The sequence below is a fragment of the Triticum dicoccoides genome, chromosome 2A (genome assembly GCF_002162155.2).
Source record: "Triticum dicoccoides isolate Atlit2015 ecotype Zavitan chromosome 2A, WEW_v2.0, whole genome shotgun sequence".
NCBI lineage: Eukaryota > Viridiplantae > Streptophyta > Magnoliopsida > Poales > Poaceae > Triticum > Triticum dicoccoides.
Genome location: NC_041382.1, coordinates 361,249,966 through 361,256,991, shown reverse-complemented (window position 1 = coordinate 361,256,991; position 7,026 = coordinate 361,249,966).

Here is a 7,026-nt window from a genome sequence, read left to right as displayed (position 1 = left end):
GCCGCCACCGCCTCGCCCGCCTTGCCGCCACCGCCACCGGACGCTGCCCAACTCCGGCCGGGCCCCGCTCCGCCGACCACCACCGCCGTCCCCGGTCGGCGACCTCGACTTCCGCACTTCGGCGGTGAACAGTGCACGACTCCGGCGATCCTCGGGAACTGCGCCCGATCCAGATCTGAGATCTACTCCTCGGTTGACTTTTTCCCTCTGAACCCTAATTTTTATGCCTACTTTGACCTGCTGTAACTTTTCATCCGTAGCTCCGTTTAAGACATATAGTATATCAAAATGTTCGCCACGACGAGTACATCATTTCATTCCATTGCATCATTTTCATTTGAGTTCATCTTGATGCCCGAAATGCTATTAGAAGAGGGCTTCGTGAGTTAATTGTCAGATCTGCTAGTTCATCTTAGACTTTTGTCATTTTTGCCATGATTATTGTGTGCATGATATGCCTGTGAGTCCTTCATATGTTTTGTTAAGCATCTTGTTATCTCTCCAGAGGTGCAACACGTGCATTTTTAGGATATGTGTGGTGACTTATGCAAGCTTGCAAAGTGAGACACCCGGTAAATCTGTTTTCAGGGACTTAGTAGTTTTCACTAAGTCTGGCATTATTTAGTTCATGATGCCATATGTTCATGTTGTTTCCTAGTGATCCGTGCCTCTTTTGAGGATGATCAGTAAGGGAGTTTTGTTAATCTCGTTATGCTCTATCCATCCGTGTCTTTGTTTGCAATTATGGAGCACCCTAGCTTGAGTCAATCGAGCTCTACTTTTGCTTCATTGCGAATCTGGGCAAATCGTCAACTTGTTTGCGATTTTGCCGATGTTATTGTAGTTGATCCGTGCATGCTATGTTATTTTTCTTGCCATGTCTAGCTTGTATTTTGTTCCTTCTTTATGGGTGTATGCTTGTCTTGCCATGACTTGTGCTGTAGTGAGTGCATCGAGCTCGTAAACATGCCTTCGTGAGTTATATTTCAGCATGTCCCAGTTTTCATTAAGTCTGAAAACTGATTTTGTTTTTGCTATGTTCGCGTGCTTGCAATTGTATTTTCTGATCCCTTTTGGCTCAAGGTCACTAAGGGACTTTTGTTAAGCTTGTTGAGTAGCTCCATGCCGTGTCTTTCCTTGTCATGTTCAGGTCCTGTAGCATGTTGTTTTGTTGCTCCGAAGAGGGCTATATGATCTGAAATTCCAGACAAGTGTTAATTTCACTAAGTCTGAGATCTGTTTTACCATTTGCGTTTTTGCCATGCTTGTTTGAACCTCCTAATGGATGAATTGGCCGTAGCTCAGTGCTAGACTTTTATTAAGCATCTTGTATGCATCGCTGCCATGTATTTTGTTGTCATGTTTGGTGGCTGTAGCATGTTCATTTCGTTGCATTTAGATGCCTACTTGCTGTAAATTGCAGACCGGTGTCATTTTTGAATCGCTTGCCATTTTCAAACCGTAACTCCGATTCCGGCGTTCTTTATATCGTTTTCAAACGGTTTCATCCCACCTTTCCAGTGGCACACTTGGTTTTATAAGTTGAGGCCAGCTTCATGCATTTCCTGTCATATCTTGCATTTTGCATCCCGCATAGCATGTCATCTTTGCATTGTGTTGTTTGAGTTTGCACGTAATTGATTGTATCCTTGTTGCTTGTTTGTCTTGTTTGGGTAGAGCCGGGAGATGAGTTCGCTAACGAGGAGCCCGTTGAGCTTGCTCTTGAGGATCCAGTCAACTCTGACAACTGTGCAGGCAAGATGATCATACCCTTGAAATCACTACTATCTTTGCTATGCTAGTTTGCTCGCTCTTTTTGCTATGCCATTGCTATGATGCCTACCATTTGCTTGTCAGCCTCCCAAATTGCCATGTAAAACCTCTAACCCACCATGTCCTAGCAAACCGTTGATTGGCTATGTTACCACTTTGCTCAGCCCCTCTTATAGCGTTGCTAGTTGCAGGTGAGGATTGGAGGCCGTTCCTTGTTGGAACATTTATTTACTTGTTGGGATATCACTAAATTGCTATGTTATCTTAATGCATCTATATACTTGGTGAAGGGTGGAAGGCTCGGCCTCTCGCCTAGTGTTTTGTTCCACTCTTGCCGCCCTAGTTTCCGTCATATCGGTGTTATGTTCCCGGATTTTGTGTTCCTTACGCGGTTGGGTTATAATGGGAACCCCTTGATAGTTCGCCTTGATTAAAGCTTTTCCAGCAATGCCCAACATTGGTCTTACCATTTGCCACCTAGCCTTTTCTTTCCCTTGGGTTCTGCAGACTCAAGGGTCATCTTATTTTAACCCCCCGGGGCCAGTGCTCCTCTGAGTGTTGGTCCAAACTAGAGCCCCTTGCAGCGCCACCTCGGGGAAACTCGAGGGCTGGTTTTAGTTGTACGGATTGCTTATCTGAGTGTGCCCTCAGAAAGAGATATGTGCAGCTCCTATCGGGATTTGTCGGCACATTCGGGCGGTGTTGCTGGTCTTGTTTTAACCTGTCGAATTGTCTTGTTGTACCGGGTTACCGAGTCTGATCGGTGTGTCTCGGGTGGAGGTCTATTCCTTCGTTGACCGTGAGAGCTTATCATGGGCTAAGTTGGGACTCCCCTGCAGGGATTGAACTTTCGAAAGCCGTGCCCGTGGTTATGGGCAGATGGGAATTTGTTAATGTCCGGTTGTAGATAACTTGAACTAAACTTAATTAAAATGAATCAACTGAGTGTGTTACCGTGATGGCCTCTTCTCGGCGGAGTCCGGGGAGTGTACACGGTGTTGGAGTAATGTTTGCGTAGGTTGTTCTTTAGATTCTCGCTCGCGCTTTGCCTCCTCTTCTCGCTCTCTTTTGCGTATAAGTTAGCCACCACATATGCTAGTCGCTTGCTGCAGCTCCACATATATATATTGCCTTACCCTTCCTATAAGCTTAAATAGTCTTGATCGCGAGGGTGCGAGATTGCTGAGTCCCTGTGGCTCACAGATTCCTACTACACCAGTTGCAGGTCCAGGTGATTCCGCTCCAGGTGACGCATATGAGCTCAAGTGGGAGTTCGACGAAGACTCTCAGCGATACTATATTTCATTTCCCGACGATCAGTAGTGGTGCCCAGTTGGGGGTGATTGGGACCGTGTCGCATGTTGGGTTCTCTTTCATTTTGGCGCCGTAGTCGGGCCATGAGTGTTTGGATGATGTAATGTTATTTATGTACTTGATTGACGTGGCGAGTGTAAGCCAACTATGTTCTCCCCTTTTATTGTTATATTACATGGGATGTTTGTGAAGATTGCCTAACTTGCGACATATGCCTTCAATGCGATTATATCTCTAAGTCGTGCCTCGACACGTGGGAGCTGTAGTCGCATTGAGGGTGTTATAAGTTGGTAATCAGAGCCTTCCCCGACCTTAGGAGCCCCATTGCTTGATCATTTTTAGCGGCCGAGTTGTGTCTAGAAAAATGTTTTGAGTCTTTTAGGAATTATATATCGGAGAGCTTAGGAATTGTTCTTACTTCCCAGTCTCCTCATCGCTCTGGTAAGGCATCCTGACGTAGAGTTTTGACTCTTCTCTTCTCAAATTTCACTAAAAAAATTTAGGATCACACGGGTATCTTGGAATCGTGCCGATGGTTTTATGATGAGAACATTGTCTTGGTGCCTCCTGTCAGGGGTTTAGTGGAAGTGTCCCGGGGAGTTGAGCTCTGAGGTGTTGTCATCATAATTTTATCGTTGCAATTCTGGAATACCTGAGTCTAGTACGCCGACATCGAAAATCTCTTTTATGCAGTTCGTTGGTGAGATAACCTCGACGCCACCCAGTACTGGGGCGGGAGTTCGGGAGTATCGCCATAACTTGTACAACGGATGCTTTTCGAAGGTTGAGGTAGATGGTTTCCGAAGGTTTCTTGGTTATGTGTTGAAGGATGGATACAGCTGGATGTAGGATTTGCTAGTTTGGGTGAGATATTATGCTTCCCCTGTATCCCCAACACCTGATTGCATAACCGGAAAGGTTCGGGAGTTTCATAGGTGGGAATTCTAGTAGCTCTAGTTCTTCTTCCACGGACATTGGTTTGAGATTGGGATTTCTTACCGATTATTCGTTCTTGATCTGTACCTTGTTAATTTATTTCTCTACCTTAATTCTACGTGGCTTCTCAATTTATGGATATGTGACCATTTGAAGAGGAATGCATTCATTCATTTTGTTCGGATGTGAAGACTATATGTTGCAATTTTCATTCCGTTGGATTCAGCTTCAATATTTATCTATCAATGTGTTAATGGTGGTCAACCTCTTCAGGATGGCTCCTCCAACGCGCACGACTCCGAATCCTGATCCACCACCACCTCCACCTCCTCCAGAGGCATGGCAAGATGTGATGGCCGCAACCAATGCAAACACACAGCTGATCATGCAAATTCTTCAAGAGCGCAATCAAGGCAGTCAAGGGAATCAAGGCAGCAATCAGAGTCACTTTGCTACACTCAACCAATTCCTTGCTAACGGGCCAAAGACTTTCAGCAATTGTGTTGAGGCAACCGATGCTGACGATTGGCTTGTGGATCTGTGTAAGCATTTCGAGTGCAGTAACGTCAGGCCTGAGGACTTTGTTAAGTTCGCTTCCTTCCAACTCAAAGATCAAGCTGCAGAATAGTTCCAGCAGTACAAGGACTCCAGAGGTGGACGTGTTATCACTTGGGATGATTTCCGTCGAGATTTCCGAGCTCATCATATTCCGCAGAGCGTGGTTGAAAGCAAGCGTGAAGAATTCCGCAATCTGAAGCAAGGCTCTTTGTCTGTCTATGACTACAACAAGTTGTTCCAGAAGCTCACCCGCTTTGCCAAGCAGGACATGCCTGATGAGAAGAGCATGATATATCAGTTCAGGGGTGGTCTCAGAGAAGAAATTCAGCTCGCTCTTGTCCTCTTTGAGCCCTTGAGATATGATGAGTTCTACAACATGGCACTGAAGCAAGAGGCTGCTCAGTTGAGGTGTGATGCTTCCAAGAACCGAGTCAGAGATGTTACTCCTTCTTCCTCTACTCAAGTGGCCAAGCAGCAGAAGTTTTGGCTTCCTCCTCCTCCGTTTCGTCAGCCGTATCAGCAGAAGAGCAAAGGTGGCAGTGGTTCTTCCCACCCAACAACCCTGGCTTTCAGAACAAGACTTCGTCTCAAGCTCCAAGATCGAGTGCTCCGTATCACCGTCCGATTTCAGAGGTCACGTGCAACAAGTGCCAACAGAAGGGTCACTATGCCAACAAGTGTTTCAACCAGAGGCGTCTTCCTCCTCCTCCTCCTGTCAGATCGGCAAGTACAGCTGTGGTCAAGCATAACCCCAAGCATGCCAAGGTCAATTTGATGAATGCAGCTCAGGCAGAGGACTCGTCAGATGTGATCATGGGTAACCTTCCTGTTAATGATATTCCTGCAAAAGTTCTTTTTGACACGGGTGCATCGCATTGTTTCATCTCGAGACCTTTTGCATCTAAGCATGATTTTGTTACTCAAGTGTTGCCGAAGCCGTTGGCTATCGTCTCTCCGGCCCGTCAAATGACATCTCAAGTATGCGTTCCAGATGTTACTATCACTTTGAGTGACTATAAGTTCTTGTCCTCTCCAAATGTTCTTGGTGACTCGGATATTGATCTTATTCTCGGAATGGATTGGCTTTCTAAGCACAAGGCTCAGCTTGATTGTGCAACCAGGCAGATTCAATTGACTCATTCGTCTGAGGATGTTATTGTCTTTGCCGCTCGGGATAATACTATCCGTCTGTTTTCTCTCAATGAGAAGGGTGAATTGGATGCCATCTCTCAAATTCCAGTTGTTTGCGAATACCAAGACGTCTTTCTAGAAGAGCTCCCAGGAATGCCTCCGCACCGGCCAGTTCAATTCGTTATTGAACTTGAGCCAGGCACGGAACCTGTGTGCAAACGTCCTTACAAGCTCGGACCTGAAGAGTTGAAGGAGCTGAAGAAGCAACTCGATATGCAAGAGAAAATGGGTCTCATCCGGCCTAGTTCTTCTCCGTGGGGTTGTGGTGTTCTTTTTGTGAAGAAGAAGGATGGAACGGACCGACTTTGTGTTGATTACCGTCCAGTGAATAAGAAGACCATCAAGAACAAATACCCACTTCCCAACATCAATGAGTTGTTCGAACAACTCAAAGGTGCCCAAGTATTCTCCAAGCTTGATCTCCGTATGGGTTATCACCAGATTCGCATTCGTGAAGAAGATATTCCCAAGACAGCATTCAGAACAAGCTTTGCTTCATATGAATACACTGTCATGTCTTTTGGCCTCGCCAACGCTCCTCCGACGTTCTCTCGCATGATGAACTTCATCTTCAACGCCTACACCAATGACTTCGTTTTGGTCTATCTCGACGACATTCTGGTTTTCTCGAAGAACAAGGAAGATCATGCCAAGCATTTGCGTTTGGTTCTTGATAAGCTCAGAGAACATCAGTTCTACGCCAAGTTCTCCAAGTGTGAATTTTGGCTCGATGAGGTTCTTTATCTTGGCCATATCATCTCTGCCAAGGGCATTGCCGTGAATCCTGAGAAGGTATCTGCAATTGGGAATTGGGAACCTCCTCAGAACGTGAAGCAACTCCGCAGTTTTCTCGGTCTCGCAAGCTATTGCCGAAGATTCGTTGAAAACTTTTCTAAGATCGCGAAGCCTCTCTCTAATCTTCTTCAGAAGCACGTCAAGTACATTTGGTCTCCGGAGTGTGATATTGCTTTCAACACTTTGAAAGAGAAGTTGATCACTGCTCCAGTTCTGACTCTGCCTGATGAATCCAAGTCGTACGAGGTCTTTTGTGATGCCTCTCTCCAAGGTCTTGGCGCAGTATTGATGCAAGAGAAGAAAGTTGTTGCTTATACATCTCGCAAGTTGAAGCCTAATGAGAAGAACTACCCCACTCATGATCTCGAGTTGGCGACAGTTGTGCATGCTCTTTTGACTTGGAGACATCTTCTATTGGGAAGAAAAGTGGACATTTTCACTGATCACAAGAGTCTCAAG